Consider the following 12,095-nt stretch of genomic DNA (forward strand, 5'->3'; position numbering starts at 1 on the left):
AGAACCAGTTCCTCAGAGAGCAAATGCTAGGGTTTATGGTAAGTGCATGTTTACCCTTATAAAAAAATGCCCGACCGTTTCCGAAGGCAGTTGTACCAGTTGGTATTCCCACGGGCAGCGTTTGGGTGAGAGTTCCGGGGGCTCCACGTCCCTCGAGTTCCTGTTAACCTCTCTGAGCTTCACTATCCTCGTCCATAATACAGAGATGGCTACGGTATCCACTTCGCAGGATCCAGGGAGGGTCAAATAACGTTGAGCTCAGCCCTGTACCTGGAAAAGAGTAAAGCTCGAGACCTACTTCTGGGGCTTACAGACATCACCATGCTATGTGTGTTTTAAGCACTTGCCTGACCCTGCTGGCCCTTCAATTGTTTTTATATTTTCTCCATTTTTTTCGCCACCACACTTCTTGAAAAAGTGTTTGATACTTTCTGACTTTTCCTGCTACCTCATCAACGGACAGCCGTGCGACCACTAACCCCACTGATGCTCAGAAAAACCTCTCTCAATGCCCCCAGCACTCCCACGTGGATGATTCCTAAATCTGCAGCTTGGTTCCAAAAAAGCTCGCCTGAGTCCCGACCCTGATTTGTTGTCTGTTGGACATGAGCCTGTTCATGGCCTGCAGCATCCTTTCTCTATCTCTGCTCAACAAAGGCTTTTCCAGACTTCCTTATGATGCTCAAATGCCACCTTCTTAGAAGCCTTCCTCCGTCTCTTAATTATTGGCTTTGCAGAGCACTGTCGGTTTCTATCACTAGTATGGCAGAACCAGTGTGTATTTAATGTATGAGAACTCATAGCCGTAGCTCAGACTGTAAAGAAAGAACACTGGCGTTGAACCTCAAATCTGCCATTTTCTTACATGGCACACAAGGCCAGTTACGTAACTTGGCTTCCTCCTTCTGAAAACTGGGGGGAAAGATAATACCTTGCTCACAGAATTGTTATGAGGGTTAGATGAGGTAATATACCCCTCAGAAGAGTGCCTTACCCATACTAAGTGCTCAATAAAAGTTAGTTCCTCATTGCAGTAGGGAGAGCACCCCAGGTCTGCAGACCAGGGTAGTGTCTCAGCAGCAGTTTTGTCCACATGTTTATAGGGAGGAGTTGACAAGTCACAAGTGGGTCATTTCATGATGGGATGGTTTTGTAATCAGAAGTCAGTCAGTCAGCTGAACAAGAGAGGTCTATCTCTGTGTCCACCTGGTTTTGGAAGACAAAGAGTTCAGTAATCATTTATGAGAAAAAGATGGAATTTGGAGGGCCTGTGTCTGGCCTGGTTACCGGTAAATTATGTGGTCACCCGTGATTCTTGTGGGGTCACAAAGACAAGTGGACAGCCGGTCTTATCTAAGTCATGGGGCAGGGCTTTTCTTTGCAATAAGCTGTTTCCCAGAACACAAAAGGATAGGGTAGGAGATTTTGGAGCACAAAAGGTTAGGGGATTAACCTTCACTGTCTTCTGGAACCACCATGACTCAGGTAAAGTTCAACATTACTGCCAGTCCCTCCTCTTACTCAACATCGTCATGAGGTTGTGCTGGAAAAACTGTCTGGAAATGAGGCAATGGAGATGCCCAGATCTGTGCCACCGTTAGTCCACATGTGAAGTTGCTGGCTCAGATTTGACCCTGTGCACAAATTCAGCTGGAGGCAGTTTTTCCTGGGGCTGCTGGATCACGTTCTACGAGTGAATCATTTGTTAAGTCAATGGCTGCAGAGTAACGTTTACAGACCAATCTAAGAGACATGGTGAGTTCAGGGTCAGGCCACTGCAATAAACTGAGTATCATGATAAAGCAAGGCAAATGAAATTTTCCTCCCCAGTGCATATAAAAGTTATGTTTACACTATGTTAGGTATGGCATAGCATTATGTCTTTAAAAAAGTCATATCTTAATTTTAAAAATACCTTATTGCTAAAAAATGTTAAACGCCATCTGAGCTTTTAGAATCTTATCACTGACCACATATCATCGTAACAAATATAATAGCAATGAAAAAGTTTGAACTATCGTGAGAATGACCAAAATAGGATGCAGAGACAAAAAGTAAGCAAATGTGTTAGAAAAATGGTACCCATAGACTTGCTCAATGAAAGGTTGTCACTAACCTTCAATCTGTAAAAAACTGCATTATTTGAGAGTACAGTAAAGCAAGGTCTAGCTGTGAAACTCTGGACAGGATGCACACCCAACACATGGGAATGTCATTTACCTGTTCTGAGTCTTGTGAAAGCAGTCTCCTTTGTGGTGTCATCTGTTTCTGGGGGCTTTCACGGACCCTCAGTTTAAAACCTCCCCCTAGAATGGATTTCCATTCAGAACAGGGCTTTTAATTTTTTTAGTTATGAAACAGAAACCCAAGGTTGTACTCCACATAGTTTTGCGGCAATATGGTGGTTCAGAGAGCAGTATAAGGTCTGTTTCTCCTGGTTCAAGATCAGTGTTCAGTGGTATCTTTCCAGAAAATTAGGTCTCAAATCTGAAGATCAGATAAGGGATGCCATTGTGCCTCTGGGAGAAAAGCAGATGTAGCCTGTTAGTAATAAGTATGAGAGTATTTAATAAGACCGTGGCAGTATTTAAGGACATTGGATTATGTCAGGTTAGGATCTTCTAAGGTCCAGGAGGAGCAAAGGGGTCTTCACTGAGCTGGTAATTGTTTCATAAGGAAATAATCAATGTTTATTGGAGGGGGAGGAGGAAAGAATCATCAGTATTCAAGACAAGACTTTGGGCCAAAGCAGGTTGACTTCCTCAGTGAGCTTGATGAATTCAAGTTTTAGAGTTCCATCAACCCATTTCATTTTTCCAGAGGATTGAAGGTGATAAGGACAGCGCAATTTTTGTGAGTAAGGGAATATTCATTGAATGTCCCACATAACCTCAGCAATGAAATGAGTTCTTCTATCACTGGAGAAGAACAAAAGGATTCCCCCAAGTGACCAATATTCTTTGTAGAAGCTACTATGGTGGCAGTAGCTCAGTAGTTTGGAAACAAAAACAGTTTTTAAAAAAAAACACTTCTAATTATCTTAAAAACATAAGACTAAGGTTAGAACATGTTCATGCTCATGAGACTTTGGGAACTGGATACGAGCCATTTGTCAATGAGGACAGGGACAGAGGGGCCTGGTTCTTATCTTTGTCCTACGTTTACATTTTCACCACAATTATGTTTCTGACCCATGGGACAATTTGATGTTACGTGCTCAATGTGAAGGTTGCAAAAGCCACCTCACCAATATGGAGGAGACCTTTAAGATTACCTTTGCCATGATGTGCAATGTTATGGAGGCTGTGGTCATCTAAGGGACAGAAAAGAGACCCAGTAACCATCTGGGCCTCTCCAAAGCTCATCTGAGTGGATCAAATATCCAACGTATTTCCAATTAGTTTTATTATGCTGCGGTGTTAGCAGTCGATGTGCCCTAAGCTTCTTAAGTAGAGTTTCCATCTCTATAGAAGGTTGAGCAATAGGAAATATGCAGGTAACCAAGGAAATTTTTCTTGGGAAGCAGCTATTATAGCATATTTGTCACATGAGGAGTTTCCTTTAATGTTGAAGGTGCGGCTACTATTATGAGCTTCAATTTTGAGACTATTTAATTCCTTGAGTAAAGCCTCCAGTTGGCCAGTGACTTGGGCTGCAGTTTTGGTAGGTGACCCACTTTATTTCCATGATATGACATAATCATGGACAACTCCAAAAGCACATTGACTATAAGCACATAGGTGAAGACCCCAAAGCATGTTCTTTCCCTTTGTTTATAAAAAGGGAAAAGGACGATGAGTCCAAAACAGGAAATCCAAACATGGGAAGGGAAGATAGAGATGATGTGAGGCTTTGAAATGCAGGTATGGAAGGAGAGTAACTAAAGGGTTTGGGGATTATCTCCTTAGCCACAGCACATAAAGGAGATACCATAGTGGAAAAATTAGGAGTCCAGTTTCTGGAATAGTCAACTAATTATGGAAACACTTGGAGTCATCTTTTGGTCTCAGGAAGAAGGAAATTGATAAAAATCTTAATTCATTTAGGGAATAAAATCTTCCTTTTAAAGATCTCATGCCCTAAGATAATGCACTTGAGGACTGCATCATTGCATTCTGTTTTTGGAAAGCTTATGACCTTTTCAGGCAAGAGATTGGAATAAGTGATGGGTGGTAATAAATGAGCTGTCAAAATCAGGTGAGCAGAAAAAAATGTCATCTACATACTGGATAAAGACAGAACTGCAGAGGAGAGTTCACTCTCTCAAGTCTGTATTTATGTCCCTTGCCAAATAAGTAGGAACCTCAGTAAACCCCTGAGACAAGATGGACCATGTGTATTGTTGACTTTTCTGTATGAAGTCAAAAAATATGCATCAGGGTTGAAAAAATATACTCGAAAAAACAGAACATAAGCTGATAAATATGAAGCAAATAGGGTGGGTGGGGAGAGTGGCTGGGGTCCTTCAGAACTAGAAGAAACCTGAAAGCAATTATTTTGTTGATTGGCCTCAAGTCTTGGACTAGGTGGTATTCCACGTGACTTCTTCAAGGGGACGATGGGGCTATTACAGGAACCGGATGTGAGGGCTGAGATTTACTTGTTAAGGAGGCCTTGAGTTATAGGCTCAAGACCTTAAAAGATTCTTGTTTTGGAGGGTATTATGGTAGAAGGTACCATACTAAGTGTGATACAGAAAAATCTTTTTTCTATTTGGAGAGGTTCAGGTTCCTATGGTCTATGTCAGTGGAGTGAGCACTCAAAGAAAGGCAAGAACATAGTTGGTACTTGAGGCTTTAAATGGGATTCAGAATTTTGACAGGAGAAAGAAAAATCTGATGGTCAATGAGAATCATGAAAGGGAAAAGTTGTGAGCAGGGAACCAAGGACCTCAATGATGAGGTTGTTGCAGGAGCCGAGAATATGGATATTCTAGTTGGAAACATTTCCAGAAGCTTCACTGAGTAGTGAAGTTAAGCAGAAAGCCATTCTGGGTAGTGAGGGATCCTAGTAAGACTGGAAGAGGTTCAGAGAAAGGCATTCATGTGAACAGTTATCAAGTCCCTCCACAGGATGGTTTTTGTACAAGGGAGGGGGTGGGAAATGAGACGTGTTAACGGTAGGATGTGCTGTACGTTGTCCACCAGGAAGGGAGTGGGGTGCCCATTCATGGGAATGAATGACCGTCTCCTTTTGCATGTTAGTGTAGACACAGGAGGAGGGTCCCTCAGAAAGTCATCAGAGAGATGGAATTTGGATTCTTGTTCCCTTCTACATTTTAAAGGCAGACAATCCCAAGTCCAACATCCTTTTTATTGATGTTATCTTTAAGTGTCTCTATGGGGAGTTTTGGAGGAAGCAGACTGCCCTGACTTGCTTCTCCTAATTAGTTAAGTTGTAAAGGCTTCGGTTTGCTCTGTGTTGATTTGACCTTTCCTGCAGTGGTGTCTCCATGGTGCTAAGTGAGTGTACATTTTCAGAGAGAGGAGTATTTTATTTTTTAACAATACACTTTTGGATAATATCTCTAAGTTCTGGTTGTAAGCTATTTACGAAACTAGTAACAAAGAGCAGTTAGTAGTCAGGAGCAAGACTGAAGTAGTTCTTGCCCGCATTTTCTAGTCTGTATCTATAGAGGTGGGTTCATCTCTTTGTCACCTGCAATCTTGTGTTGTTGGCCATCAATTTTTGAGAGAAAACAGTGGGAATGGATTCTAAAAATCCTCCCCCAGTGGTTTTGGCCTGTAAGCCTCGGGGGTGTTCTGATTTTTTTGGAAGGTCCTCATGAAGCCCATTTGGCTTTTTCAAATCATACAGTGGCAGCTTTGGGACCCACCAGCCACTGCACAAGTTGTTATAAATCAGCAATCACGGGTGAATATGCCTTGAAGGACCAGTCTGAATTAATTGTAAGCTCTCCCCTACTCTTATTGTCTGGAAATTCTTTACCAAGAGCATGAAAATCTGAGTAAGTCCTTGTTCAGGTGGGCATTTCGGTCACAAGCTTTCCATAACAGGTAGGAAGCGCCAATCGTATGGGTTATGATAGGGAGCTGGGAAGCAGAGAGCTACTCATGAGAGAGACATTGAGAGAGACATTCTTAAGTACATTTGTTTCCCTCCTTGCAAAGCACAATGAGCTGACCGTGGAGAAGGAGAAATCTTAAAGGGCTGAGATTTGAGGGTGCCTCTTATATGGTTCAGTTTTGGGAGAGTTTAGGGACCCCAAAGAGACCACTGCAATTCTAAGTGGTTCTCAGTAAAATCGTGCCATTTTTGAGATAAGAAACAGAATTGTCGTCATAGCGGTGAAGCGTATAAACAGAGGAGATTTTCAGAAAGGGCGGAGAAGGAGATTCAGAGTTTCCATAGTACCAGGGTTGAACAGAAGCCAGCAAAAGGACAAAAACCAAAAGAGCAACCAAACCAAGAATCAAACTTCAGTCCTTACCGTGCTACGACAGACAAATGTTCAGAGCAGAGGACCAGGAGCAGGACTCGCGTGGGACCCCTGGAAAGCCAGATGAGAAAGGAGCACGACAGGCTATAGGGGCTTCAGCATCTGGATGGAGAAGCGGGGGTCCGGATGGACTCCCAGCTCCGTCCAGTCACAGCACTGAACTGTCAAATACAAAAGACAAGGAGGTAAAGGCATCGATGTTATTCAGGCTGTTGCAGTGGGAGAAGCACCCCAGATCCAAAGACCAGAGTGTCTCACCAGTGGCCTTGTCTAGATATTTCAGGGAAGAGTAGATAAGCCACAGGTGGGTCGTTTCACAGTTGGGATGATTCCGTAATCAGAAGGGGTCTGTCTGTCAGCTGAATAAGATAGGTCTACCTCTGTGTCTAGCAAGCTGGGGGGAACAAACAGTTCAGCTAATCATTTATGAAATGAAGATAGGGATTTGGAGGGTCTGTGTCTGGCCTTGTCACAGGAGTCATCGTGAGTCATACGGGGAGTCCCAAGGAAGATTAGACATTGGGTGTCTTAGTCCGCTAAGGCTGCCATAACAAACACCACAGCCTGGGGAGCTGAAACAACAGAAATGTATTTCTCACAATTCTGGAGGCTGGACGTCTGAGATCAAGGTGTCGTCAGGGTTGGTTCCTTCGGAGCCCCCTCTCCTGGCGTGTAGATGACCACATTCTCCCTGTGGACAGCTTACATAGTTGTCCTGCTGTCTGTGTCCTGACCTTTTGTTCTAATAAGGATACAAGTCATAATGGATTAGGTCCCATTCTTACGACCTCATTTTAAATTAATCACCTCTTTAAAACCCTATCTCCAAATGCAGTCACATTCTGAGTTACGGGGGATTGGGAACTCAAGACTTCCACTTAGGAATTTTGAGGGGATGGATACATTCAGCTGATAACACTGGGTCTTATCTAAGTCATATGCGGAAGGATGGTTCTCTGTAGTAAGTCATTTCCCAGAACAAAAAAGGATTGGGAGATTTCAGTCACAAAGTTTGGGGAGGTTAACCTTCCCTGCTCTTCAGGAGCCCGAGACTCAAGTGCTGTTCAGCACTATCAGAAAGGACCCCTTTCCTTTGCTCTGCCCCCTAACGCCTCCATTGGCTGTTGGGGAAGTGGGTGTAGAAATGGAGAGGGGCGGCCAACAGAATGCAGAGAAGGAGAACAGCGTCCGTCCATGGGGCTGGCCGTGGGGGGCGATGTGGTGTGAGGTAGACAAAGGAGAGGAGGAAATGAGACAGCCACACAGCAGGAGGCCTGACTCTACGAGAGAAGAGGTTTTCAGCCATCATCATGAGATATGGAACCTGGGAACCTGGGAAGGTAAGGGGACTTTTCCCCCATTAAGTCTTCACCATGTTCTATGTAATACCCAATTCCTCAGGGATTCAGGGTCCCCTCGAGCATTTTTTAGTAAATGCATTCATTACTCTGATCTGTGTTCCTTTGTGTTCACCCCCTGCTGAGAAAGGTCTTGCAGCTGAGGGACCAGGAAGGCTCCACTCATTGTGTGTGGGTGGGGATCTCCCACCTACCTGCTCTGTGGGCAGGTATCTCACCTCCCTTCTAGACTGTGAGGGCTTTGAATGCAAGGACATTTGCTTCATCCTTCTGTCTCTTTTGTACATAGCAGAGGCTGACATATAAGTAACCTCCAGATCCCTTTGAAAATTCTAAAAATTGGTCACTTATGAATCAAATGAAAACTTTTTTTTTTTTTTTTTTTTTGCCCTTAATTATGCTTTCCATCTGTACCACCTCTTGGGGCCACAGAAGTTCTAATTCTTCCATTCCACATGTGTCCTAAGCAGGCTGAAGCTTTCTGGCCATCTGAACCCTTCTGGATTTCTGATCAGTGGCAGTGTTGAAAGAGAAAGGTAAACAGGCAGCTTGCTCTCCCTTTGCACTGCAGATGGGTGAGCAAGTGGGAGGGGTTAGAGGGGGAGGGACTCAAAGGCCCAGGCCCAGCAGGAAAGGGGGCAACTGTAAGAGATCTGCAGGGTCCAGGGCCCAGCCTCATTAGCATATGCCTTCCCAAAGCAAGGGCTCTTTGATGATCTAAATGTAGTCCCTTGTTTGGAAATCTGCTGGGAAATGAGATGCACCAACAGGAGAGACTGGAGGGATGAGGGCAATGGGGTAGGATGACAAAGCCATCTTCCCACACACTGGTGATGCCCTGCTTTCCGCCACTGCCCCAGGCTCTAGGGGACAATGGACGTGACAGCCAAGCAGAGGCCTGGAAACCACACGGGAGAGAAAGGCCAGACCCAGCCTCTGAGTGTGTTTTCCTTTCGGGAGATGCTGCAGGAGTGAGCAGGAATGACTTGCGGTAACTCTGCCAGCGCCAGGATTCAACAAACACCCTTCCAAAGTGGGGGCGGCTGGCCGCTGCGTCCGAGGCTGAGCCACTGGACAGCACAGAACAGTTTTTATAACTCTGTTTGGCCTGACAGTTCTCCAACATAGACAAGCTTGGGGACGGATGGTGTTAGGATTCATTTGTGCACCATTAAATCAAACTGCCTGTCTTTCTAAGGGTTTCTGAAATTCCAACTTTGTAAGCCATCATGGGGCGGGGGGGAAAGACAGAAAAATAAATGCAGTTAGAACATAAAGTTTTCCTTGTGCCAACGTCCTCATATCCTCTCCCTGAAAATGACTCCCCTGGGTACTCACCCTCCACCAAAACATTGCGTTGTCTTGTAAAATAAAAATAAAGCCAGCAGAGTGAGCAGATGGAGCAAAAAAAAGTGAAACGCGGCATTCCCTCGACACTGGCCAATCCACACCCATGGGAGGAAGCCTCGTGTCCCACTGAGAACCTGGGTCAGTGGTGCTCTGAAATCACTTTAATGAAAGCACCTATGGCACTCATCCTTGTCCAAACATATTTTCATTCAGATTCAGCCAAAGTGATGGGCTGGGTCAGCAAAGACGACCATGAAACCAGGACCTGGGTGCAAAACAACGCTTTCTCCGGTACGTTTCTGTGTTTGGATCACGACGTTGACGTGGGTCCTGGCATCTGTCTGCAGCGCAAAGGCGTGCAACCTGGCCCAGCTGCCGAAGCTGCCTGCCTGGGGAGGTGGTTTGCAGACAGCCCCGCGGGATCACGGAAACATGCTGCGTCCGCCACTTCCGGCCCCAGCCCAGCTGCCCCGGAGGTGCTGAGGGCAATGGAGAGGCCGCCCTCCCTCCCCACACAGGGCTGGCGTTCCAGCTAATGAGAGCCGGGACTCGGGCAAGAGGAAGGCCAGTTCTTGTGAGTGATGTAGGGAAACCCACTGTCCTTCGACCAGATCCCTGGATTCTGGGCTTCATCTCATTTAAGAAAGACATCTGTGTATATTGAGCAAAATAAATAAAATCGTGGGATGAGAAATAGGAAAGAGAAATAGTCCTGGTTTAATTCTGAAGAGGGCAGCTCTCAGGGCCTGGAAAGGGCTTAGTTTGTACTTGATCCGCAGACAGAATAGTCCCTCTCTGCGGAGGTACTGACCACGTGAGCACACTGGGCAACCGCACAGAACCGGGAGTGGGTACCGTGGCCGTGCCTTTGAAACTAGCAGCTCTGTGTGATCAGGGATTTGTCCCCACCATTGGCAGTGGGTTAAGTCGACGAATCCATAGCCAGGTAACACGCTCTCCCTCTGTTCTGAAATGAGCCTCTCATTCTCAGCCCAAGTCCCAGAGCAGGGCCTGTCGTCCTAATGACCCCACACCCAGCCCATGCCATGGAGTTAGAGACCTCTCAATCTCCTACTGATGGCATGAGAAAAACAGGGACCACGGAAGGGGAGAAAAAGGCCCAGGACACGACCTTGGGTCAGAGGGCTGGGAATTTCCCCGTGTGATTCAGCCCCTTGACATCCGTGTCTTTGGGGGTCATACCGGGCTCCGGGAGGGAGCCACATGTGACAGCCACATGCTTCTCTGCCAATCTCATTCGCAAACAGCTCTGAGCTCCTTTCTAACCACAAAATGGCAGGAGCCAGTCTGAGTGCTGTTTACTCATCCTCTACCAAGTTGGTGAGCAGCAAAAGGCAGAAAGGTGGGCAAAACCCAGCAAGAGTCTTGGAAGGAAACCCACACGGGCGGTACAAATGGATGCTTGGGGCTCCTCAAGCTGAGGGGGTATCCGAGCATGCTCTGGCAGGGGCTCAAGGGCTCCTGGTTGGCAGAAACACGCAGGAAGGGCGCCTTCTCCCTGTGGAGGGTGGACAGGCTCCAGGAGGGTGCAGAGGTCCCCAAGCAGGAAGTGAGGTCTGAACGTCTCCAGGAGCGTGGGGCAGAGGGAAACGGAGGCTCTCACAGGAAGCCCCTCGGCCAGGCTCAGGGCTGGGGAGGAAGGCGTCCGGGGGTTCTCCCTTCCCACGTCACTTCCCAGTGTGCAATCGGGCCATCCACAAACAAATGTGGGAGTGCAGGGCGGGCCTGGGCCCACACAGAAGGCTGGGAGCCACAGCATCGCCAAAGGAGGCCGAGGGTCAGGAGAGAAGGACCGTAAAAGGTGACACTTACTCAACAGGTTACTTAACCCTGAAGCAAACCGGGAGAAAGGTTAGTTTCTATCCGAAGCTGCTCTATGCAACTCATTCACTCCCTCCCTCACTCCTTCTCCCGTGGGTTTGCACAGACATTCCAGCAAGTTCCCTGTCTGTGCACCTGCACGCGGGTAGGACCCCAGAGGAGACAAAGGGAAGGGAAACATGCTTGGTCATTTTACTTCTAGGCTGTGGCTTCCCGTCACTGAAAAGTACTTTTGCCTGATGAGAATAAACGTTGACCCGGACATTCAGAAAACGGTCCTCTTACAGTGAAATAAGAAATTCGATCTGATCGGAAGATGTTCTCCTCTGACACCCAGGCTCCGAGGGCCTCATCCAGAGGTGGCCCAGCACCAGCTGCAGGATTCTTGCTGACCTCGGCGTTTCCTTTGTCTCTTCTAGTCTTTCAGTTTCCGACAAGTGTATGAATTTTCCCGAAATTTTCATGTAACACAAAGGAAACTCTTGTGCCGTGGAACTTGGCCGGGTGGGGGGCGGGGGAGGTGGTTCTTGCCTGGGGCTTGGGACCTGTCACTTGGATTCATCTGCTGAGCTGCGCTGGAAAAAGGGCTGGGGACAACGGCTACCATCACACAGCTGGAGGTGGCCGTGGGCGAGGTAGGGGACTGCCCCGGGGATGGATTGAGGGGACCTGGGTGTCAGACCCTGTCCTGACACCCCGTGGCTCTTGGTGCCTCATTCTCACTGCTGTGGGAGAAAAGCAGGGAGTAGGGATGTGTTCAGACTAGGGTCTCTTGGCCTTGACACTATCTGTGTCTTGAGACAGAACATTCCTTGCTGTGGGGGCTGTCCTGTGCGTTGTAGGATGTCTGAGAACATCCCCAGTAGATGCCAATAGATTCCCTCCAGGTGCAAGAGTCAAATGTATCTGCAGTTATCGATAGGGGGGAGGATTATCTCCAGTTGAAAACCATGGGTAGAGACCAGCACCGTCTAAGCCAGAAGCCAGAAGTGATCATGGAGCACATTTTCGAAAGGTGGCTAGTTTCAACTGAGATGCACTGTAAGTAGAAAATGTACACTGGAATTCAGACATTCCAATGAAAA

General features: G+C 46.7%; 2 long non-coding RNA genes across 2 annotated transcripts; one reads left to right on the forward strand and one right to left on the reverse strand.

Moving 5' to 3' along the window:
• Window positions 1-1,582: 1,582 nt before the first annotated feature.
• On the reverse strand, window positions 1,583-6,561 carry LOC116870083. The gene is made up of 3 exons (XR_004383175.1): window positions 6,452-6,561; window positions 2,221-2,519; window positions 1,583-1,687 (listed from the first exon to the last, which is right to left on the reverse strand). It is a non-coding gene; the product is annotated as an uncharacterized LOC116870083 (long non-coding RNA).
• Window positions 6,562-8,290: 1,729 nt separating this feature from the next.
• LOC116870084 lies at window positions 8,291-9,462 on the forward strand. The gene is made up of 3 exons (XR_004383176.1): window positions 8,291-8,354; window positions 8,679-8,809; window positions 9,382-9,462. It is a non-coding gene; the product is annotated as an uncharacterized LOC116870084 (long non-coding RNA).
• Window positions 9,463-12,095: the final 2,633 nt, after the last annotated feature.

This window comes from Lontra canadensis, unplaced genomic scaffold, assembly GCF_010015895.1.
Source record: "Lontra canadensis isolate GAN:19392208 unplaced genomic scaffold, GSC_riverotter_1.0 scaffold21, whole genome shotgun sequence".
Taxonomy (NCBI): Eukaryota; Metazoa; Chordata; class Mammalia; order Carnivora; family Mustelidae; genus Lontra; species Lontra canadensis.